Consider the following 26,095-nt stretch of genomic DNA (forward strand, 5'->3'; position numbering starts at 1 on the left):
CTTCCTCAGATAAGCAAAGAGCTACTGAAACAGTTTACAATCATCTGGAAATGTAGTCACAAAATGAAATAGTCTGCCATGATGAGTGAAAGGAAGAGCTCAGTGGTTTGAGCATTGGCCTGCTAAACTCAGGGTTGTAAGTTAAATCCTTGAGGGGGCTATTTAAGGATCTGGGACAAAAATCTGTCTGGGGATTGGTCCTGCTTTGAGCAGGGGGTTGGACTAGATGACTTCCTGAGGTCCCTTCCCACCCTGATATTCTGTGAAAGACTGGTCTCCATGTTCCTTTGAGAGTCTTTCACATACTCAAATTTCTCCTCCTCTTCCTGGATGACTGTCTCCCTCAAAGATTCAGAAGAAGAATGTACATTATGTTTATGTGGAAACCTCTTCATGAAATGGTCTCTTATTGGATAGGTATATAATGGCTGGTGCCCCATGGCTACATAGGACCCAAAATATAAGGCTAAAGGGTCAAAGGTACCACAATAAAAGAAAATCAAAATAATGTAGAAGTTCAAGGGAGAAGACTATTAATGCCCCAGAACAATTAGGAGAGATTTTCCAGTGAAACTCATGTCTTGGTTTTGACCCCTCTGGATAAAGGATCAATCAGTTGTCATGGGCAGTCAGATCCGTGACCTTAATGGTATCTATGACCAACTTAATGGTATCTATGACCAACTGGTGAGTTTGGAGAGTGCTTCAGTCTGTGGCAGTTCCTACATTCAAAGAAGGGCAGAATTGAGGACTTCTTATAAGATGGTCTCAGCAGATCATTTATGTCTTTCAAAGGTCTTGAATCTGACAGAGCTTCAGAACTGAGAGCCTGATCTTTAGATATTTTGGTAGACTTGGTCTGAGGTGTGGTTCCCCCACAGCATTCAGCTGAGCATTCTATACTTCTTCACTCCATAGGAGATTAAGCTGCTCTTGCTGATGAGTAAGGCACAAAGGGTAATGCCAATACAAATCTCAGGGACTGGTCTTTCCTGAGGCAACAAAGTGTACTTATCCATCAGTTTTTCGCACAATTTAAACCCGGATTCTCTATCTAGTTCATCACAAGGATGAAGGACAACACAGTAAATAAGCATTATTCTGGAACTGGAGGATAAAATAGATTACTTCAGAAATACGCAATGGTACGAGCCACAACTTCTCTGGAATGTCATAATGCCTTAGTTTTTTAGTGTCCTAAATTAAATTCTAAGGGCACAATTGTGCCTAAGTATTAGCCTTCATTGGCAGTGGTGTAGAGCTCATGCCCCAAAGCAGGAGCTCTAGGTCAGAGCTCCCTGATGCACAAAGAGTATGCCACAGCTGCACCATATCATGTCCTTTACAAGGATGGTAAAAATTGCTGGAAATAGAAAGGAGGAGCCAGCCTATCTTCCTCCATCAGAACCACAGCTACATAAAGATGTATTGGGAGCCCCTCTCAAGAACCAAAGCAAGCAGCAGGATCAGAGCCATCAGCCATCAAAGGTCTGGAACCCACCAGTAAGAGAGAAAAGTCCCAAAAAGCATGAAAGAAAGGAACCTGGCATCCAGGCAGCATTGTGCAGAGAGTGGAGGAGAAGGAAACAAGGTGCCAGGGAAGAACATACAAGTGAGAAGATAAGAAATGTACCAAACAGCAGAGAAGCATGTGTAGGGAGAGAAGACAAGGTAGTAGAGACACTTATACAGAAAGATAGGAAGTAGTGGAACAGCAGGCACGCGAGGTTTGAGGGGAGTGCATGAATGAAATGAACAGCAAAAGGTGATGGTGCAATCCATTTTTTTTTCAAAATGAACACAATATTTGAGGCTAGATTCTGCCACACTCACTCATGCTAAGTAGTACCTTACTTCATGAGCAACCCCTTTGAAATCTCGGAGTAAAGAACCACTCAGGGTGAGTAGGGGTGGCAGAATTAGGTTGCTATTCTACTAAAGGCAGTCAAAAATACCTTAATGCTTTCCTAATGTTACTTTCCATGTATACAATTGCTGCAGTTGTCACAGGGAAGTTGTGTAATCATCACTGGAATTGTGCTTGGGAGGTTGTGAAGGGAGGTGGTCCATGACAAAATCTCTCTATTAAGTTGTCACTGGAACTACATATGTGAACAAATGTTCCTCAAAGTGAGAAAGGATTGCAGAATCACGTCTACAGATAATGCGCATACAATATATCACAAGAAATAGGATAATATAGACTAGACAAATAGGCCTGAGCTGCAGAGTTCAGGTCTAGATCCTGATATAGACTTTCCCAAAGATCAAGAATGTTGGATCATGCTTTTGGTTCAGAATTATCTACTGTTTTTACAGTAAATGATGTAATATGTTCAAACACCAGAAATCACACAAGACTATTGGTGAAAGGGGTTTCAGATTATATTCACATCTTTGCTTTCAAATTCAAAGGGCTCAACTCTGATGTCCTACCCAAACATACATAGCACCAAAAAGTGGAATGAAGTATGCATTGACAGAACTAATAGCAGATTCTGCTCAAAACCCCAACTGTGCTGGGATTCTGCTGTCCTCTAAAGGTACATTAGGATGCCCAAACATGTTGAATGTGCTTGTGCTGACATATCCTGGAAAGGGTACGTGGAAGGCTTTGGCCCCTCATGCTAGTTACTGCTGTCTACCAGTATCAAGAATACATTTCTAAGTGTTTGCTGAAATAAACAACACACATAAGCCTTCTCAGATGTATAGTCAATAGAGAGTTTTTTGACTACATAAGATTCCAAATGCTAAATTCAGCACTAAGGGACATCATTTAGATTGTGACTCTATCTGAGAAACTTTGGATCCATAAACCAATAAACTAAACTATATGCAATTTTAGGTTTCCACCTCTACCAGATATACTATGGGTGACATTCTCTGTTTAATAACTAATGCAAGCATTATTCAATACAGGTTACTAATCTATATTTTTTAAAAAAAACCACCTTAATTGTATTTAATTGTTTCAGAACACCAAAATGAGAAACACACAGAACAGAAATTGCTTGTGGAAAACATGAGAGGGCATTATAATATTTTCTGGCACATAGCATACCGTTCAATGAAGTGAAAGGCATGTCACACTCCAGTTTTTCACGAGGCATTCTGCAGCCAAAAAGCCGGCTTTGTAATAAGACTTTTCCACACCAAGATTATACCACCTGACAAAAATTCTGTGGACCTGATTCTAATTTTGGATACATAAGGGTTAATTAGGAATAGCTCTTCTGAAATCAGTGGTTTTAGATCAGTGTAAAATTAAATACTACAAACCTAACTGCAAAATGTTGCAAAGCATGTTGAAGTTGAGAGTAGGGTTGGTTAAAAAATGCTTTATTTTTCCTGGGAAATGCTGGGAGGGGGTGGGAAATCCTTCAATTTTTTTTTTGACTTTTGATGAAAAACTGGAACAAACCCCCCCAAATGTTTATTGTTAAGTAAAAAGTTTTAGGGTTGAAAATGAATCACCGTATCTTTTAACTGAAATTTTTTGACCAAAATGAAAATTGTCCATGACAATTTTGGTCAAAAAGACATTTTTATTTGAAAAAAAATGTTTGGATGAAAAATTTCAGTCAGTATTAGCAAATAGCCTCAATGAACTTATATGTAATGTTTGACTGAAGAAGTTACCAGTAGGATATGAGAAATAATGATTGAGAATATTATAGAGTTTGTTTCATTGTCACACATGTATGTTTGGAAGCTATGACTTCAGCAGAGATTGCGTATTCCTTGATATCATGCTAATTTCAGAAACTATTCTTATCTTCATTATCTGCAATAAAGAAATAGCTAGGGAATATCATCCTAGATTGGAAAGAGATAATGCCGTAGACAGTAGTGCCTAAGAAGAAAACCAATGCAAATGTATCATTTAAACACTATATAATTTACACCTTTGTTTTGAAGTTGTTGTTTTTCCAAATACAAATCAAAATTGAATCCTGAGGCTCTGATTTTGATCTCACCCTGGTGTAAATCAGAAATAACTCTATTGAATTGAATGGAGTTATACCTGTAGCAAACTGATGAAGGTGAGAGCGGAAGCAACCCTTTAAGTGTATATATTTTTGCCTGTTACATGTGAACTGAATATTTGTGGAAAAGCCAATGATTCTGAAACATTCATGAATAGTTTTAAAAAATAATAAATGTAGGAAGTTTTAATACAGGCTGCCTATAAAAATAATTCTGTCAAGAAAAATGGATCTAGTCTACAGTTTCAGCTGTAAGTCTCTCATGGGAATGAGAGAGCTGATACAATAAATAGAACCAGCTTATTGTTGTTGCTCTCTAGTCTTTGACTTATCTTTGCCAGAGTTTTTTTCTGTCTTTCTGTGAGCACATACATCCATGCTACTGGTTGATAATTGCAAAAGACATAGAAAGTTAAGAGTTTATTTTCTCTCTAAAAATTCAACTAATTGAGAAATCTATTTAACAGATATTTTAGAAGAAAAAAAAAACCCAAACAAATCATTGCTTAGATGAGTCTCCCCAGGAAAAAAAAAAAGGAGAAAAGGAAAAAAATGGCTCAGTCTCAGTGAAAGACTAAAAAATGCACATGAATCAATTATGAAAAAGAGAAGGTCTCTTTGAATAAGGAAAAGCTGATTGGAATTAAGATAGGCTTTGTTCATATCTGCAAGGTACAAGGAGAGGACTTTTCAGTGGAACAGAAAAGGGGGATTTGGGAGTGTTTGGCTGCTTAATGCTATAGTGCTTCAGAGCCCATGTGAAAATTTGCTGCTAGCTATTAATCATCATTGTGTCCCTGCAAAGAAGCTGTTACAATGATGACTATATGTCATTATATTCCCACTGTAAGTAACGAATCAGAGAGCTGGGAAAGTTGGATATGAGCGGCTGGCAAACTTTTAAGTGGTGGAATCTATTTAAATAAATTTACATCACATTTGGTACTTTCTCTGGTATGGGAATCATACTTTAAAATGAAACAATATGCTGTGTTCATGGGCCCTGGTCTTTTATTCTCCTGTCTCTGAGCCTACTTTCCAGGTCAGACTTTGCCAGCGCTGACAGCACGCTTTTCTCATAGCCTCTCCTTCTCATAGCCTTTGGTTGCTTTCAAGTTCAATTTAGCACAATAAAGTTGTTATGCATGACAGTTTGGAGGGCAGAATAGGTGGTGTCTGAGCCCGCTGTGTCGCTACAAAGTGGGCTCATTCTCTGCAGGCCAGCTCAGTTACTGAAGCCTTGCTGGTGGGACACTGCAGTGGACTTCCAGACGTTCCCATCCTGACAAAAACAATTAGCTTCAAACTGCAAGAAGCCGTGGGGTCACCCTCTCTTTCAGTGAGACTGCGCCATTTAATATGCTGCAGTGGATTTCAGATTCATGTTGATTTATCCTGTTGTACTCCTCTTTTATGGTCTTTATTTACAGATGTGTAAAGGACAGGGAAAGTTTGAGTCTCACATGGTTCAAGAGTTTTATTAGAAATCTAAACCATTGTTTTATGTTTATTTTATAAAGAAATAGAGTTGAAACATGTCAGGCTTAATTCCATTAGGCTGAACCGCCTAAAAGAGAGCCCTGAGGTTTTTAGAACAGAATCTGAAAGGAAGTGTCTCCTTTGCTAAGCATCACCAACAAGCTAAACAACAAACAACCCTAAAACACTAACATTGTCAGCATAGTTATCTGTTATAAAAGATTTATACAAACTCCACTTTTAACTTAAAATTGGCTAAATTTAAATATAAAAAAATAATTTTCAAACTATTTAAGATAGCATAAACCAGTTTTATATAGTAGCAATAGAACAAAATAGTCTATAGTATTTATACTAGCTATATTCTGGCCCAATGTATTCAATAGTACCAGGCAGATATTATTCCCATAGGATAAATATTATTTCATTTTTACATTACTTTAGATACTAATACAGTGCTAGCTTTCTTTTTTGCTACCAGTCACTACTAGTATTCCTATAACAAAGCAAGTTGTGAACTACTTTGAATCTGTCCTGTGACTGATGTATTCAGTCTCTTAGATCTCTCAGTAAAATAAATCAGTTGCCTTGATTACCACTCTTGCTAATTACAGGGTAAACCTATCAAATAAGTCTCCTTTTGAATTAAAAACTAACTCAAAGATTATTTCAACAATCCTTCCATAAAATAGTTTATATAACGATAGTCATTCTCCCTCTTCCCCTCCTTACCCCCACTATTTTTTTCCTGGGGGGCGGGAGGGTAATCTGGAAGAGAGAAATATCATCTGGAGGTCTGCCTTGCAAATTGCTTGGTTTGGCGGTGGGTTATTGAGAGGTAAAAGAAAATTACACCAGTGAGTCTTTTATCTCTTTAAAAAAATGATTTCTATTTTTCTAAAGAACCAGATAATGTAATTAAAATGTCTAGGTTTGATCAACACAAAATGCTATTATTACAACTGAAATTCTGTTACAATCTGGTCTAATTGCAGTTTGAGTTTCAGAAGGTTGGTTTTTACCACTGTTAATTAACCTTCCTCCAACAATATCTGAGTAAGACTTGGTGTAATTAGTAGGCCACAGTAGAAAGAAAAATAATCAGTAATCCATTTAAAGTATATATGGACCTCTTAGTCAGAAAAGAAGAGGGAGTTTGAATGCTTGGTTATGGTATAATTTAGGTCAGTATGACAAAACAACACAGCTATTCTGACTCTTAAAGGTTTGGAAGGATTAGATTTTTATCAGTAAATGTTGATTTCACCATACACACACAAACCAATGAAAAAATATTTCCATTGATAATAATTGAAATGTACTGATAGGCAAAGTAAGAAAAATGTTGCTTGAGAACTTATTAGAGTTTGATTTAAGGATATTTACTTTGCATACTTTGACATGTGATGTTGACAATTTGTGTTATAACAGCTTTAACTTTTTGGGTCTCAGCATCTACTGTCATTAAATAATTATTGTCTGCCCTCTGCCCAACCCCATAATTTTCCACAAATGTGAACATATAAATAGATAAAAATTGGGGAAAAAATGCTTTAAAATAATCAATGCGGTCAGTCAAAAATCTAAAAAAAAAAATTAATTCTGCTAAGCCTATTTACAGTGCTGCCTTCAGACTTGCAAGGGGCAAAAAAAAACTATGCAAAAAAAAAAAGAACATTTTTATTATTGATAACCTGCACAGGAGAGAGGTCTGAGAGAGACAATGACCACACCACAACTGCAGTGGAGGGAACATTGGCTGGGCTTGCTGAAGGAAGGCAGAAATGCTTTATGGTGAGGGAGGGGGAGAAGGAGGTCAGAAACTGCTGCAAAAGGCGAGTGGTGGTCAGCTTTGTAGCGCTGACTCACCCCTGGGTAGGTGGAGGTCGAAGGGAAAAAGTGAAAGTGAGGGAGCACTTTTTTCCACACTTTTTCCACACAGCAGGCAGCTCCCTCCTCCCCCTCCCTCCTCCCAGAGGTTTTGTTGGTGGTTGGGGTGTGCTGCTAATTGTGCTGTGCTCCTTTTTTCGGGGGCTGGGAAGGAATTTCCTCACCCACCAGATTACCTTTGGTGGAGTTTTTTTTTTTTCACCTTCCAGGTGTCAGGGGGGAGTAGGCTATGTCACAACTTATTTGGTAAGTGTGGGGCAAATGTCCAGTGCAGGTACTCCATAGGGAAGGCAGCCAGTGACCAGATAAATGGCCTGGTAAAGGACTTAAAAGGAGGTGCTGGAAAAGGAACAGAATGGGGGAGGAGGTTAGGGACTCCTATAATTGGTATGGCAGGGAGCCAACCCCAGTTCTTATTGCCCACTTTAACCCTCCTACGACGGGGGGTGGATGGCAAGGTTCAAGCCATGGGTTGGCTTGGGAACCTGGATGGAAAATGAAGGGGGGGCTGGTGGAAGCCCCGGGTAACTATTTGAATAAACATGAATCCATCTACACAAATTTAAATATATATTAAAAAAAATTCAAACTACGCTATGAGTAGTGTAATGAACATGGGTTCATCTACACAGAAAATGAGGAAGTGATTGTAGAGCAGGTAAGTACACCCACGCTCACTTTAACCTAGCTAACAGTGGTAACAATAGAAGATGTGGTGGCACCATCTTCAAGCATTCACAACACTGCATTCACACCTTCATTTCCTGTGTAGACTTTCCGTAAAATGGCTAGTTGAAATAACCAGCATGGCCTAGATCCACAAAGATACTTTGGCTCCTAACCTCCATTGATTTAATGGAATTCACTGAAATCAGTGGAATTTATGAGCCTAAATACCTTTGTGAATCTGGGACTATGTGAGTTGAGGTAGTTACTATCTGATGTCTATTCAGTGGTTTCTGTGAAATTAGTTTGGTGGTCTCAGCCTGGTTCCTAGTGGACAGGTGTCCCTATCACAAAACCCACCACGACAATGGTATCCTTGTCGCTGTCACAGCAACTCTGTAACCTCTCAAGGTGGTCTCTGCAGATCAGAGTTGAGGCCCAGTGGCAGTGCAATGTGAGGGAAGTTTGTTTTGCTTCTGCCTTGTTACACTTGTTCTGTAAATAAATAAAGGATGTCATTCTCCAGAGCTGTCAAGCCAGTATGTTTCATAAGCAATAAAAGCATGCAAAAACATTAAGGGATTTTTTTAAAATGTACAAATTTTATTTTTTCAAATGGAGAAACTGAGTGGTGTATGCAAAGCTAAGTGTTCTACATACAATTCAAGGCTTTGATCAACTGTCAAGCCAAACTTTTTAAATAAACTATATTTAATATATTTAAAAGAAGTTAAAGAAAATAAGCCAAAATTTCCACTCAGTAAAGCTCTGTTTCTGCAAATGTCAATAGAAGGCACTCAGGAGTTTCTGAATGTTTCCCTTTTAATACCTACCAGTAGGTTGAATTGTTGAATTTATCATGTATTTACTTCGTTTTTACTCCACCATATACCAGTTTAATTTGATTATTTCTCAAAACATTTACATTTTAAATAAAAGAACAGCATTTAGAAGTGCAATATATTTGTGGAATAAACATTCTTTAAACATTTGTTGGCTTTTCTAGGCAAGTAGTTAATAAAGACACATATGTGCTGTTTCTGTAACCACATGCTTTACTATGAGGCCTTAGATAAGCACCATAACTTAAGTTGTCTTCCACACAAAGTTCTGGCAAGCTTCAATAGATTCATTAGTGAGTTTTTCTGTAGGACTATTGAAGCTCAAAGAGTCCTGAACAATGGATCTAATCACTGTCTCTTCCCTGATCCAAACTTATGTTTTTCCCTTTTTCACTATAGACTCTTATTTCATTTCTGAGCAACTGGATTTCCATGGCACTCTCAGAACAAATAAATATCTCCCTGTTCCTTATATTCCTGTGTATTTTTTCCCGTCTACGACTGCCTGTATTTAAAGTGGTGTCCTAAATGGCAGGATTCTTCAGGTAATCTTTCTTGGAACACAAATGGCCTAGCATTAAAATGCAGATAATGTTACCTCAATTAGAGAGTGCTATGCGAAACTTGAAAAAGACATAGCTAAATGTTTGGACTAAACAAGTAAGCGTACGTTGTTAGAAGTGGGGTTGGGCAAGTTGAAATTTCAATGGCTCCATTAATGAATAAATGTTAGACTGTATCAACAGTCCTGAACAAGCTTGTGGTTTGTGTGTGCATGAAGTGTAATGGTATCAATTGACTGGTTCTTTGTGGTTGCTATAAAGTACCCTTGAATGTGTCAATGGAGAGAAGGCATGCAGACAATAAAGCCATGACAGCTGAATGTCAGCAGCGACCTTGAACCTAAACTGGTTTCACCATTCCAGTGATTTCAGCTACAGTGGAGATATTCACTGCAGCTGGACCTTCAGCATTACTTGTCATTTCCTCTGTTCAGAATCCAAGCATTTAGCTGACAATTTCATCACATTGCTGGACCCTGCTAATAAGCATCAGGGAACGTTCACTTATTAGTGATGGTGCTAACGATATGTTCAGCATTCTAATCAGGCTTACATTGGCATTTACAAAGCATAAAGCACAGAGCAAAACAAAGCCAGTCACCACTGATCAAATACTTCATATATGCATATGCTGCCAAAGAAGGCACAAGCTGCTCTGTTATGAAGCAATGTTTTTCTTGATTTGAATGTTGCTTTACATACCATGTACTTTTTATTGCTGTAAATAACATGTGATTATTTAAAATACAGTAGGGAAGATTAATTAGTATTTGGGATGCAGTATTTCTTTAATGAAAAACACAAAAATTCTCCTAAAGGTTACGTTTGTAGTTTAAATATGCCTTCAGCATTAATGTATGTTGTTATTAAGATAGGCTCAATGTGCAGCAGAGCACTACAAAGCCTTTTTGTGGCAAAGCACTATTAATACCTGCAAGTAATGGAATCCCTTTGCTAATGCTCGAGTTGAGCAAGGTTACGACAACCCAAGGAGACTGATCATACAAAACATATACACTGTCACAGGCGGTGACAAATCAAGAAAGAAGGAACATTGATTGGTAGCAGACTTTCAACCAGGTGTACATAGGAGAGGGCTGAAATGCTGTATGTTGAAATTTGGGTACAACGGGAATTTCAGTGAATGCCTACCCTCCCCCCACATGTGGAAAGGGCTTTGGTATGGCTGTTAGGGGAGGGAATTGGGCTGATTCCCAACCCCCAATCTTCTCTTTTACATGTAAGAAGGGGAAGAAATGAGCTTGGAAGGCTTTTTTCTCCCAGGGAAGATGATGGGTTTGAATCCCACTGGCTTCTCACTTGCTCTTGTCCTCACTTTCCTTCAGGGGCAAAAGGAAAGGGAGCATTCTGTTCCTGATCCTCACCACTCTCCTCATTTGGTTATGTTTACATGAATGACATGGCAACATTAAATTTAACTCATGGGGGGGGGGGAGTAGGTTTAATGTAGCTGGGATCCCTGGTTTGTTCTGAATCTTAGCTGGATGCCAACTTGATGTCAGAAAAGAATTTTTCCTGGCTGCAGATTGCCACATGCATTTTTTTTCTTGAGCAGCCAGTAGATTCAGCCAAGCCAGCTGGCCAGACAAGCAGCATAGTTGTGTGTTTGCAATTTAAAGTAAACCAAGTGGGCCAGCTGTATTTGTTTACTCCATTGTAGTAATAGTGGCGTATCATGGCTGGAGCCCAATCCCAACCTTTTGCATAGGGCTGTGAGTAAGTGAGGCCAGGTTATGTGGGTGGGGAGGAGTGGGTCAAGGAATGTAGTTTGACATTCATCACAGATCATGATCCTCCCTTGTAGGGGCTCAGATCTTCCACAGACAAAGCGTTAGTTGGGGAATTTTAATTGGGACCAAATCCCAATGTTATAGAGAAAAACTCAAGTCCCATTGGGCCATGGAACTGTTGGAACCAGAGAAAAAAAGGGGAAAAAAGGGTCCACTAGGCAAAAATTACTTCCAATTAAAGAACAGGAAGTGTTAGCAGTTAGAGACGGGGTGCTGGAACAAGAGGTGCTGGGGGTGTGCCGCACCCCTGGACTTGAAGTGGTTTCCATAATATACAGCATTTACAGTTTGGTTCAACGCCTCTCAGCACCCCCACTATACAAATTGTTCCAGCACCACTGGTTAGAGAAAGAAAGAGAGAGATTAATATTTTGAAATGGTTCAAAAGATGCCAACTATTTTTTGAGGAAAATTTAACTATTTTACATATTTTTCAAACATTTCTCATTATTTTTTTGTTTTGTTTTTCAATGAAGAACCAAAAACTGAAACGTCTTCTGTTTTAGGAAACCATGTCTGGTAAAAGTTTTTGGTTATTGGTAAAAATCTTTGGGGGAGGGGAGGTTGGGTTTTTTGTTTTGTTTTTTAAACTGAAAACTGAAATGTGTATTGAAACATTAACATTTTTACAAAAAAAAGCTCTGTTTTGAATTTTATTTTTAAAAAAATTAGTTTCAACCAAAATGAATCTTTTACTGAAAAATTTTGTTGAAAAATGTTCCAATGAAAAATATTTTATCAGCTCTCATAATATTACAGGCTTATTGAATAAATATATAAGAACTGAAACCTTGGATTTACACCAGGAAACAGAGTGTGGAATCTTTATTTCTGACCTCACATGACTGTGACAAAGCAATTTTGCATAATGTTAACTACTAATATTACATGGTGGTGCATTAAGAAAAATAGAATTTATGTTAAGTGAATAATACTATGTAACAGATTACATAGACTGTGTACTTCAAGTGCCAGAATTTAAAAATATTAAAGAACAACAACACGTGAGCCTTCTGGCTGCTAACTGAAGGTCTTTTATCCATATGCTTATATGCATAGAATGGTGTGAATCAATTTCAAACCGTATGCAGTTTTCTATCAGGTACTGTAACTTAAACAGTTTGGAATATACGTTGAAAGGTTTATATATCACCAAAGTTCTGAAATTATGGTCAATAATAGCAAGTCGCCATACAAATTTTTAAAGGCCACACAATTTTGTTTTAATTTAGAACTGGTATTTCCTTAACAATTGAGTTGCCAGTAAAATAAAGCTCTTTGCTATACGTTGAAATGAAACATGAAAGTATGTTTTTCACTTTTATTTTTTATTACTTCATATTTATATTATAATAGCACCCAACCACTTATTCAGGAGTGGGGTCCCATCAAGCTTTATAAATACACAGTTAACATCTCTTCCCCAAACAGTTTATAATCTAAGTGATATACAAGGGTTGGAAGAGATGGATACAATCCCAAATAAACAATTTGTATATAACTATTTTTAATACGGAGAAATATTAGCCAAAATATTGCAGATGTAGTTCTCTTGCTGTTGGTGTTCATAAAATAATATTTGTTTATTCATGTACAGTAATATGATCTGCTTCAATTATAAGCATTATATGATTAAACGTTGTTATAAGTAGCTATCCTTAGCTCAAGGATTTGATCCTACCATCCTATTTCAGCAAAACTCCTTTTAACTTGAAAACTTTAATGAGCATCTTCACCACATAAAAACTGCAAGGCTGGACTCCAAGTACATTAGAGGAATTTTTAAGGGACTTTGTTATTTTTTATTATGAATACTTACTTATAGCTAGAGCTAGTTAGAAAATAGAAATTAAAATGAAATTTTGAACAAAAATAGGAATGAAAAGTTTTTTGAAAAGAAGTTTTCTGTTTTTCAACCAGCACTATTTATAACACACATTAGCTAGAAGTTTTGCTTTGGCAAACATAACTGTAAACTTCAGAGAGATCAAGAGGACAAAACATCTTAGTCACAATAAGACCAAAATATAAGATGTAACAATGATCAAAAATCTCTAAGGGCATAAAGTAACAGAAATCAACCTGATGCTCCTCTCCCTTTTAGTAGGGAGAAGCAAAACCAGGGGCAGGGGAGGCATATAAAGGAGAGAGCAGTACAGGAGGAACCTCTCTGCAGCAAATCTATATCAACAGGCTCCACAAAATGGAAGAAGGAATGGTTCAAAGCTAATGAGCAGATTACTGTCAAAGGCATGCTTCCTCTGGTGGTTTCGGCAGATTTTTGCTCGGAAATTTCCTTCTATCTGCATTAACACTCTTCCATTGCTTCTGCATCTTTTTTCCAAGTGGAGTAGTGCACATCCAATTGAGGTTTTGCCAATGACAGCATGGTTCCTAAAGAAGTCATACTGCCATTCATGCAGAGAGTCTTCAGTCAATCTGAAACTTCCTGTATTCGTGCATTTGCCCTCTGCCTTCACAGTTCTCTCTGGGATTGGCTGAGTTTAAAAGTCTCATCCCATCCCTAGTCCACTAGGCCACAGACTCCTCCTCTTAGAATGGATAATTCATATGAAACTATGAGAAGAACCTTATGGCATTTCTACTCAGTTTTCCCCTCCCAAGGTTGTTTGTTTGTTTGTGAATGGACTATCTGGTCCAATATATTTAATATTTGCATGTTGGACATGGAATGGGCAGAAAGGTCTGGAGAATGGGCAGTCTTGTCTTTATGCCCCCAACTCACAATTGAGCTTTGGCAGGGGAAAATCTGCTATTGGTAGAGATCAGATGGAGATTACTACACACAGGATGGAAGCAAGGGAAGACATAGTGTCTTCCCTAAGGTCTTTCAGGGTGGAGGGGGGAGAAATCAGCAACACCCAACCACTTACAGAGAGCTGGTTGTATAAGCACTATCTAGCCCTAAAAGAAGAGCACTTAATTAGCATGAGTGTACAAGTGTTTGTTTTATAACATACTCATATGTCTGCTCATTAACAATTTGCAAATTAACATAAATTGGTATTTTAGCAGGATCTCTGTGACGGATGACATCATTTATCAGCTTTTCATAATTTTTATCCTTTTTTGAGGGGGCTAGGATTTTTTTTTGTATTGGAGAGATGACATTATTAAGATGCAATATGCAAATACTTAAGAACAGGAGTAAGTTTACTCACATGAGTAGTCCCACTGAAGTCAATCGTGCTTTCACACGCTTAAGTGTTTGCAATTTTGGCCCCACCTCCTTTTATTCTGAATCTCCGAAATTCATGTGAATTAGATTTACTCCAAAAATATAATATCTAATTTTTTTTTAATTTAGGATGCTAAAACTGTTGTAAATAACATAATTCAATAATGAGACAGTGCTGAGTGAAGCAGGTTTGAATGGCTCAGAGGAGAATGTCATGGGAGAATCTCTTCTCCTGATTCTGAGTCATCAGATGCAATCTGCTCTGGAATTTCACTTGACACTTTCATTTTAAAGAATCCTTATTGAGGTTGCAGGAAAAAACCATCCCGATATGTAGAAAGAATAGTAAATATGGCAGGTGACCAGCTTGGCTTCACAGTGAAATCCTTGCTGATCTTAAACACAAAATAGAAGCTTACAAGAAGTAGAAGATTGGACAAATGACCAGGGAGGAGTATAAAAATATTGCTCAGGCATGCAGGAGTGAAATCAGGAAGGCCAAATCACACTTGGAGTTGCAGCTAGCAAGAGATTTTAAGAGTAACAAGAAGGGTTTCTTCAGGTAGTTAGCAACAAGAAGAAAGTCAAGGAAAGTGTGGGCCCCTTACTAAATGAGGGAGGAAACCTAGTGACAGACGATGTGGAAAAAGCTAATGTACTCAATGATTTTTTTGCCTCTGTCTTCACAAACAAGGTCAGCTCCCAGACTGCTGTGGGCAGCACAATATGGGGAGGAGGTGACCAGCCCTCTCTGGAGAAAGAAGTGGTTCGGGACTATTTAGAAAAACTGGATGAGCACAAGTCCATGGGGCCAGATGCGCTGCATCCGAGGGTGCTAAAGGAGTTGGCGGATGTGATTGCAGAGCCATTATCTTTGAAAACTCATGGCAAATGGGGAGGTCCTGGATGACTGGAAAAAGGCGAATGTAGTGCCCATCTTTTAAAAAGGGAAGGAGGAGGATCCGGGGAACTACAGGCCAGTCAGCCTCACCTCAGTCCCTGGAAAAATCATGGAGCAGGTCCTCAAGGAATCAATTCTGAAGCACTTTGAGGAGAGGAAAGTGATCAGGAACAGTCAGCATGGATTCACCAAGGGCAAGCATGCCTGACTAACCTAATTGCCTTCTATGAAGAGATAACTGGGTCTGTGGATGAGGGGAAAGCAATGGATGTGTTATTCCTTGACTTTAGCAAAGCTTTTGATACGGTCTCCCACAGTATTCTTGCCAGCAAGTTAAAGAAGTATGGGCTGGATGAATGGACTATAAGGTGGATAGAAAGCTGGCTAGATCGTCAGGCTCAAAGGTTAGTGATCAATGGCTCCATGTCTAGTTGGCAGCCAGTTTCAAGTGGCGTGCCCCATGGGTCGGTCCTGGGACCAGTTTTGTTCAATATCTTCATTAATGATCTGGAGGATGGTGTGGACTGCACCCTTAGCAAGTTTGCAGATGACACTAACTGGGAGGAGTGGTAGATATGCTGGAGGGTAGGGATAGGATACAGAGGGACCTAGACAAATTAGAGGATTGGGCCAAAATAAATCTGATGAGGTTCAACAAGGACAAGTGCAGAGTCCTGCACTTAGGACAGAAGAATCCCATTCACTGTTACAGACTAGGGACCGAATGGCTAGGAAGCAGTTCTGCAGAAAAGGACCTAGGGGTTACAGTGGACGAGAAGCTGAATATGAGTCAACAGTGTGCCCTTGTTGCCAAGAAGGCTAACGGCATTTTGGGCTGTATAAGTAGGGGCATTGCCAGCAGATTGAGGGATGTGATCATTCCCCTCTATTCGACATTGGTGAGGCCTCATCTGGAGTACTGTGTCCAGTTTTGGGCCCCACATTAAAAGAAGGATGTGGAAAAATTGGAAAGAGTCCAGCGGAGGGCAACAAAAATGATTAGGGGGCTGGAGCACATGACTTATGAGGAGAGGCTGAGGGAAGTGGGATTGTTTAGTCTGCAGAAGAGAAGAATGAGGGGGGATTTGATAGCTGCTTTCAACTACCTGAAAGGAGGTTCCACAGATGATGGATCTAGACTGTTCTTAGTGGTACCTGATGACAGAACAAGGAGTAATGGTCTCAAGTTGCAGTGGGGGAGGTTTAGGTTGGATATTAGGAAAAACGTTTTCACTAGGAGGGTGGTGAAGCACTGGAATGGGTTACCTAGGGAGGTGGTGGAATCTCCTTCCTTAAAGGTTTTTAAGGTCAGGCTTGACAAATCCCTGGCTGGGATGATTTAGTTGGGAATTGGTCCTGCTTTGAGCAGGGGGTTGGACTAGATGACCTCCTCAGGTCCCTTCCAACCCTGATATTCTATGATTCTAAATATTTATATTGGCATTTGAAACATAGATAGTTATGACATAAATTTAATGAATACCAGTGAGAAAAATGGCTTTTTTGAAAATACCTGTATTAATCCTGAAGCAACATGTCTGCAAATTGCTGTAGTGTATCTGTGCCCAGTCCTGCAAACAGGTACTTACATCAATAACTCTACCCGTGTATGTAGTCACATTACATTCTTAAGGCCCAAACCTGCAAAGACTTACATACATTAGTAGTCTCCTTACATTAGAGAATTTTCTGAGTAATACATTTTCACTTGAGGAACTTACACACAACAGTGATAATCTCCATTAAAATGTGTCGCTTATTTTTATACTGGATAGAAGCTTACAAAAATACATAGATAAATGAATAAATAAAATAAGAATTAATTGCCAAAATACACATGGCTAACTAAATTAAATTTTAAATACATAAAGATTTAGAAATGAAATTCAGGTTAACAGGTCACCACAGCCCCCACAGCTAGAGTATTCATAGCCTACATACAGTCAGCAGATTTGATTTAACATAAATGTATGTGGTCATGTCTGAAAATACACCAGCTTCATAAAATAGTAAAGAAGCATTTTTCATGCACTTGTATGACACATTTACCTAGAAAAAACATATAGAGATGCAAAATATTTCACTGTTATTACGAACACTTAGTAGACCAAATTCTTCCCTAAAGTATACGATTGCACACGTGTAGCTGAGGATGAAATTCATCCCTCCCTTAGCAGAAAGCCCAGATAGATAGGCTTTGTACTGGAAACTGAATGGAGGTTGGTGAGGATGGAATATACCAGTCCCTCAGAGCTGCTATTTCAGATTATGAGCTGCTTTCCCACCACTCCTGCATGTGCTAGGCATCCTGGCCACTAGTTCCACATAATCATGGACAGAATAACCCCTCCATACACATTTACATGAAAAGCAGTTTGAAGAGAACCTCTTTGCATGTATGGAGCTCACAGGCCTTGCTTTATGGACTATTCAAGAGTTCAGTGTGACTTCTGCAGCATAGAGAGCCTTGTACAGGACCTCCACAAAATTTGACTCTCTGGGTGCAGGGTGCCTATCAGGGCAGAATTTGGCCAGAAGGAACCATTGTGGACATCTAGTCTCACCTCCTTTATAACACAGTACCTAGATCTTCCCCAAAATAATTCCTACAGCATATCTTTTAGAACAGTGCTTTTCAACCTTTTTCATTTGCAGACCCCTAAAAATTTTCAAATGGAGGTTCTGACCCATTTGGAAATCTTAGACAGTCTGCAGCCCCCCCAGGGGTCTGCGGACCACAGGTTAAAAACCACTGTTTTATAGAAAAACATCCAATCTTGGATTTAAAAATGGTCAGTGATGGAGAATCCACCATAAACTTTGGTAAATTGTTCCAATGGTTAATTACGCTCACTTTTTATGTATTTATAATTTTTAAAATTAATTTTTCCAAATATAATATATAAACCAAAATACAAGATCCATCATAATGCACAAAGTAAATAAAGAGAGTTAGGATAAAGGGAGAGGAGGGAAAGCAACATATCTAACTTCAGGGTCTATGTTAATCATATCCCTCTAAAAAGTCAGCTCAAATTGCTTTGAAGTTTCCGGGCATTCCCTTTCTGCACAATGCCAGTCATTTGTTAGCTTCAAGGTCAGCCATGTCACTGAGTCAGGCATCAATATTTCCTGGGGATCAACTTTTCCATTTTTGTAGGATTAATTTTTTAGAAACCAATTCTGCCTGTTGGAACCATGCGGCCTTGTTAAGGGGTAATCTCCAGGTATTAGGAATACATCTAAGAATGAAATTTAAGGGGGATGGCTCCAATTTAGCATCCAACATCTAAGTGGTCCTTTGACCCACCTCATACCAGGAATTCTTGATACAGGGGCACTCCCAAAACATATGAGCTAATGTAGCAACAATGGAGTTACAATTCTAATAGCGATCAGCATTTATGGGGGTCCATTACCATTACCGTGTGGGCACAAATATATTCGAAAACGTGTCTTTTGGTGAAAAAGCCATAGTCCCAGGTCTACAGTTGCTTTTTAAACATTTGATAAAACTGTATTCCACTGGATCAGAGATACGTGTGTATCCAAGTCTCTATTCCAAGCAACTCTCAAATGATCAACTCTGCCCAAATATGTGATCAAAGGGAGGAGGCACAGAGCATCTTCACAGCATGCTCCTCCTGGTAGAATAGATGGCCACCTTGGCCAGCTCCAGGAGGAGTTTGATGAGGACTTGAGACTTTGTGAGACCGCAGATAGAGTTTACATAAATCAGGAGGTGTGGGGGAAAGTGCAGCCAGATCCTAAGAAGAAGGTTGTGAAGGTGCCATAAAAGGAGTGAGGTTGATGTGCACCTGGGTCTTCCTCATGCCACAGATGGGACAGGTGTTGGGGAGGGAGGTGAATCACACCAGGGTACACACCCATGCTCCTGGCTCCATGAAGGAGCTGCCAACTAATATCCCCGGCGGGCCGTGGGACCAGGGTAGAACACAGGCTGGCCCACTTGGGTTCCTTACTCTGTCCTGCCACTTAGTATTGGGGCAGGACATGAGAGTGTTCTCCACCCCCAACCAAGAGAGCAGCAACTTGGGCCTGTGTGACCTATCCAGCCACCAGAGCAGTTAATAATCAGACCTCTGAGTCCCCAGGGCTGAGTATGCCTGAAGGTAAGTGAGGGTGGGTGAATGACAGTGGGTCAGTGAATGCTGGTGCAGGGCCGGTGCAAGGAAGTTTTGTGCCCCAGGCGAAACTTCCACCTTGGGCCCTCCCCAGCCCTGCAGCAGCTTCCCCCCTGCCCTGAGGTGCCCCCCCCCATGGCAGCTCCCTCCCCCGGGGAGCCATGCAGCGCCTACCCACCCCAGCTCATCTCTGCTCTGCATCCTCCCCAAGCATGCTGCCCCCGCTCTAATTCTCCTCCCAGGCTTGCGGCGCCAAACAGCTGATTGGCGCTGCAAGCCTGGGAGGTGGGAGAAGTGGAGCAGTGACCGCACGCTTGGGGAGGAACCACTGTAAAAAAAAAAATTGTGGGCACTGCTTTTTGCCGCCCCCAAATCTTGGTGCCCTAGGCAACCGCCTAGTTCACCTTAATGGTAGCACCGGCCCTGTCCTGGTGAGCAGATGAATGAACAGATAGGAGCAAATAGGCTATATTGACTATGGAAGATCATGGGAATGTGTGACAGTATAGACAGTAATTGTATGAAGTGAGGTATCCGAAAGGGTGATTATGAGTGACTGTGGGTGAGTGATTGGGATAGATAGATGGATGAGTGGGGAATGAATAGATTCGATGGGACAGAGGAGGGAAACTATGAGGGAATATTTTAGAAATTAGAAGTAGGATGAGGAGCAACAGATTTAGAGTGTTTAGGAAAGAAAATAAGATTATTGAAATAAGAGGGAGTAGGTGTGAGAGAGACAGGGAAAGAGATTGAAAACACTAGAAAGCAAGAAGAGGACCTAGTGCAAGGAAAGGAAAACAGAACAGGAAACTAAAGGGAGTTCACAGGAGACAAGAAAAGAAAGAACAACATTGAAAACAGAAAAGGAAAAGATGTCCAAGATATACAGAAACAGTAGAGTTAAGGAGAAGAAAAAGGACAAACAAAATCAAAGGAGACGTAGTAAATTACATTTACAAAAAATGATTTAATAGAAAGCTGAGTGTCAAAATATTACAATAAAATTAACATGACTGACTGTATAACATATAGATAGATATAGCACTATAAAAAGTATACATGGACTGTACAATAGTTACTGCAAACTGTGCCAAAAAAGAAACAAAGCAATAAAAAAGTTCCTGCCAGAAAAGCTTACAGTCTAAAGACTGAATGTGTTAATATTTAGATTTCTATACCAATGTTCAATTTGAAGGGGGGAATGGAGTGGTAAAGATATTGTTGCCTCTGGTGTTTATACCCCTCTCTGTAAATTGCTAAACCAACCCTGACAGAGCTGACTTTTATTCCTAGTTCATAAAGAGTGATTGTTTTGCCTTTGGAATATACTAAATAGCAGGTATTTCCAAAATATTTTCTGAAAGCAGAAAATATGAATTTTGTGCAGGGATTTAGGAATCTTCCCACCCCTGCACATTAATTTCTGTGCTCTTCAAAAGATATTGTCCAGGTTTCTTGAACTTGCCAGTCCTATGATGCCTGTGTGTTGGGAACTCTGTAAGGGTTGAGTGGAAGCAATTCATACATAACTAATGCATTAGCAAGCCACAGGCTATACAATTGCCATCTACCGTCACTGTTCCACACAATGGGCAGGACCTGAAATCACTTCCTTCTCCTACAACCAACTCAGTATTGGCCTGTTCAGAGCTGGCATAGAGCCACTCCTCCATTATGTTCTAGAACATGGCCACTTAAGGGTGACCAGATAGCACGTGTGAAAAATCGGGATGGAGTGGGGGTAATAGGCATCTATATAAGAAAAAAATATATATATATCAGGACTGTCCCTATAAAATCAGGACATCTGGTCACTCTATGGCCACTCCACCCACATCTGCATGGCATGTCACTCCATCCAGCAGATCCATGCAGCTTAAATTATGTTGAAGGCCTCCACAACTGAGTGAATTTCATCAATAGAAAACTGCTAAAGTATATGTGTACATACAGTCCATGCATGGACACAAGCAGACACACTCCTCGGGCCAGATCCTGCAAGGTACTGAACTTTGGGAGCTCAGCATTTCACAGAAGGTGCTAAGCAACTCACATGCTCATTCCCATACTGGGCCAAATTCAGCTCAGCTCACTCACACAGTCTCACTGGAATTAATGAGATTACTTGTGTGAATAAGGTGCACAAGATCTAAATCATAATAATAATAGTACTTAGCACTTATATAGAGACTTTCAAAGTGACACATAGATATTAACAGATTAAGTGCTTTAACGCCCTTGTGAAGCAGGTAAGATATTATTCCAATTCATTTTTTGTGGAATTGCATCTGTTTAAATTAGCATTTGAGACACACCAAATTTCACACAGAAATCTGTTGCAGAGCTGGGAACAAAACCCAGAGTACAAACTCACAATCCTATGCCTTAGTTTCCTTGTTCCTATCCTCAAGAAATTTTATTTTTATCATAAAATTATAATTATTTATAATGGAAAAACTTATTACACAAAACATCTGACATCTCAAGAAACTCCTTCTGACTACAAGTTAAAAGTATTTAATATGTTGTACAAGATAATAGGGCTCAAAGTTCACTTTCAGCTTAATCATGCAAATGCTTAATTTTAATTTAGCATATACAGGACATTGCACATGCCTAAAAATGTAAGTATGTTCTTAAGTGTTTTGCTGGATTGGGGCCCAACTGCTCAACACCTTGCAGAATTGAGAATTTAGCACCTGACCCAGCTTCCACTGAAGCCAATGGAAAGACTCCCATTGATTTCACTAGGATTTGCCCTTAGTGTACAATTCAGCAACCCTTACACTGAGGGGCATTTACTCACACAAGCAGTTCCCCTGAACACTATTCATGTAAGTGTTACACAAGTGAGTAAGAGTGGCTTAATCAAGACCCTATTAAATGGTTGGCTGCAGTACCATTTTATGCCATTTTATTGCTTAGCTACTTACTTGAAAAGAGAGGCATGCAAACACAGATTAACCTTATAAATAATTGTTAATTTTTGCCAATTTTTTCAGGCTCTGTAAATATGGGATCATTGTTATATATCATGCCTGACTTTTTGTAGCAAATCATCAAATTTTTATGGTAGTAGTGTACTGGTACATGAAAAACACTGTACAGTAGCTTATTATAGATACAAGTTCTTTGAAGATGCATGCAGAAATATATCTCTTCTGTTTTTTCAACATAGTTTCTGAATTTTTAACACAAATTGGGCCAGATCCTACTCCCACTGAAGCAAGTGGTAAAATTCCCACCGACTTCAATGAGGTCAGGATGTGGCTCACTGTCATTTATTTTGAAGACATTTTTACAACCTACTTAAAAGGCTTTTCAGTTCTTCAGAAAGATAGCTTTGCCTATTTAATTTAATTTTCTGCAAAAAATTACTTAAAACGTAAACATTACAAAATGAGTTGTGTAATCTGCTCCCTGGAATTTGAGGGCAGCAATACCATTCACTTACCAGCAACACCCTGTTTAAAAAAATGACTACGGTGTCTTAATATCCTCTCTCTAAATAGAGCTTCATTAATCATATATCTAAATGTATGATGTACATATGTGATAACAGTACTGTACTGTAACAGTACGGTAAGCATTATTTCTATGTGCTTTTAGCATATTATGTCCTCAGAACATGAATCTAATATACTATGTGTTGGATGAACAGTACTTTTAAGGTAGAGTTTTTATCTATTTTAAAACCACAAAGACTTTAAGAGTTAAGTATTTACTAATGCAGCCACACTTTGTATAATTTTGATACATAAATGATTACATGAGCTATAATTCAGCTGATATCTTTATGTAAGTAATTAGTAACAATGTTAGATACATATTTTTCTTGGTGTAATGAAAAAACCGTGGCCTCATTGTACTTGCTAACTGCACCAATACTGATTTTAATGCTATTGTACAGTGATACTGACATTTGGAAACATCATGCGAAACTCTGTTGCCCTTAATTGAAAACTGAACAAATAAATATTTTTTAAAAAGTCATATACATCTTCATCATCAAACCAGCAGTTTCACAAATATAAGTCCCGTAATCACAACAGTGGGCTATTGACTGGTAACTGCAATACCAAATAATGTCATTTAAATAATTACTAAAAGCATGCTTTCATTGCACAAGGTCTTTCTGGGTCTGTGAAAGTATTTTGGAGATAAAGATGATTCACTTCAATAGGACTTCAATCACAAAAACCTTTTTGAAATGATGGTACTTTCTGTGGTTCAGTAGATGTAGCTCGTTTTCTTAATAGAAAGACAACATTTCTTATAGAAGTTATAAAAAGAATAATTATGTCAAATAATGCTATCCCAAAATTGGTAATGTAAACATAAACATACATTAATTGAAAACTTAGGGGCTAGAGTCCTTGTGACATGGGGCCTTATTTTTGCAAATCACTTGCTTCATCTTCAATAAGCACTTCTTGTCACGGACGCAGCAGTGAGTCAGTATATGAAAGTAAACACATACAAAGCCTGCTTTTGCCTAAAAAACACTTTAGGCTTTTAGAGTCTTATTTTTTTATATGTTTACATCATCAAACTATGTATATGATTGATAGATATAGATATATTTAGATGTCAGTTTATTTTATTTAATAGTTTTCATAGCAAAAAGAAGTTGCTTACTGGAAGCAATTCTTAAGTGTCCCTTACACAAATTTTGCTGAGACACAGCCTGTCATTATGCAAATAGAAGAAAAGAAAGTATTTTGCTTAGGGAACATGCACATAAATTGTGCAAAAATCTGTAAGAATCAAATGTTTCTCAGAACAAGGTAATGTGCACATTCTTCTGCATCATTGTCTTCTAGAAACATTGTCTTCATTGAACATTCATCTAAGGTTTTAAAGCTATAGATCTATTATGGATCTTTCTTACATGTACACTCTGCAACATGTTAAACAGATTATTCAATTAAAATTCTCTTGATTTCTTTACAGTATTAGCATTTAAAATATATCCTACCAATATCGGTGTTTGACAGTTAAATGTAGCATTAACCAATATACATTTTACGTTGCATCTACAGACAATTAACCTTTGTGCTCATTAAATGATTGCTTACAACAATAAAAAATTGTAGAATTATACTCATCAAACTTTCTGGTTACTTTAATGTAAACCTATATATAGTGTAAAACTATATATATATTTCCTTTTTCTCAGATGCAATTAATAGAAGACCAAATCCTGAAGTCCTTTCTGAAAGCCTGATTTTGAAGGCAGGTTTCCGTCTGTTATGTCTATCCCGGCTAAACTCCAGTTGCAGGCAATGAAGTTTTCTATGATTAAAGACTGAGGCCCTGATTCTTCAAACCCTCCTATCACTGGATACCCATGGGCTTCAGTGGGAGTTCCACATGCAAAAGGATTGCAGGATTGGACCCTGATTAAGGGCATCATAAATTTAGCTCACTGAGGTAAAATTGAATAGATTATGAGCCCCTTGCTCACAATGAATAGTATTTTATCCCACAAGTAGTACTATTGAAATCAGTGGGACTACTCATGAAGTAAGGTTCTGTTCAATGTGAGTAAGGGGCTCATAATCTGGCCCTATAGTAATTTGGAGCTATCAAAATGTAAACATTTAGCCTTGAAGAACTGATTGTCTTGAATAACAACACAAAGTGCTATGAGTTTACTTTCCAGAAGCATACAATTTTATTAGTAAAGTATGTAACTAAACACTTCAGATGGAATGAGGTACAATATTATTAATATCAACATTTTTAAAGTATACATTTATGCACTCTGACAGTTATTGACAAAACTGTTTCAAATGGAATTTTTGACAAAGCTACTAGTTTATAATTATGTGGCAATGGCATGATCTAAAATAAAAAGTATTTACAAAAACAACGCCTCATCAATGTAACTTTCCTCCATTAAAAAAAAAAAAAAGAATGAGTTCTGTAAAGCAACCCATATATTGCAGTTTTTATAAGGGCAAATGAATGCAAGTGTTAACAAGGCCTAATCTTCTCTTTTGTATTTGTTTCTTCATTAAGCTCTAACTATGCTTTTGCCTCTGTATATTGAAGATTTGATGAGAAGATAGTATGACAGGCTTGGCTTCTCCCAATGCAGCTGGCACTGCTGATGCCAAAAGCCAGAGCCTGTTGTAGTGGGATCATGAGAGATTCGTTCAGAGCACAGTTTGCCTGTCAGTTTCCCATCCGCCTCGGAGTGTTCAGCTCCATCTCTGAATCCCCTTAATGAGAAGTGGAGGACAATACCAGTATTGTTGTTTCTATTCGGAATCTTGTGGAAAGAACAATCGCTGTTTACCCAAGCATTCGTACTACCCAAACTCTGTCGATAATTACTTCTAGAGCCCCTGATTAACTCTGCTCTTCGCTTCAGCACAAAAAACTATTGAGCTAGACACAGGCCAACCTTTCTATCTCTCATAGCCTTTTAACAATTTACTGAATATTGCTCGGGCCTCATCTTTTTCACAGAAACAACAATGTACCTACATAATTCGCACTCGGTTCATCTGCATCATGTGAAAAAATAAGAAGTCTCTGCATTGGTCTGGTACTGGAAATGCAACAAACAAAGCAGTTTTGAAAAATACTCCTCTGCTTT

The 26,095-nt window shown here is 38.6% G+C and overlaps 1 long non-coding RNA gene across 1 annotated transcript in view; it reads right to left on the reverse strand.

Annotated features, from left to right (window-relative positions):
* LOC120407545 overlaps nt 1-7,248 on the reverse strand; it is a 55,206-nt gene extending 47,958 nt beyond the window's left edge. The window contains exon 1 of the long non-coding RNA XR_005600100.1: nt 7,163-7,248. This is a non-coding gene — a long non-coding RNA (uncharacterized LOC120407545). The remainder of the gene's footprint in view (nt 1-7,162) is intronic.
* Between the last annotated feature and the right edge of the window lie 18,847 nt (nt 7,249-26,095).

This window comes from Mauremys reevesii, linkage group 6, assembly GCF_016161935.1.
Source record: "Mauremys reevesii isolate NIE-2019 linkage group 6, ASM1616193v1, whole genome shotgun sequence".
NCBI lineage: Eukaryota > Metazoa > Chordata > Testudines > Geoemydidae > Mauremys > Mauremys reevesii.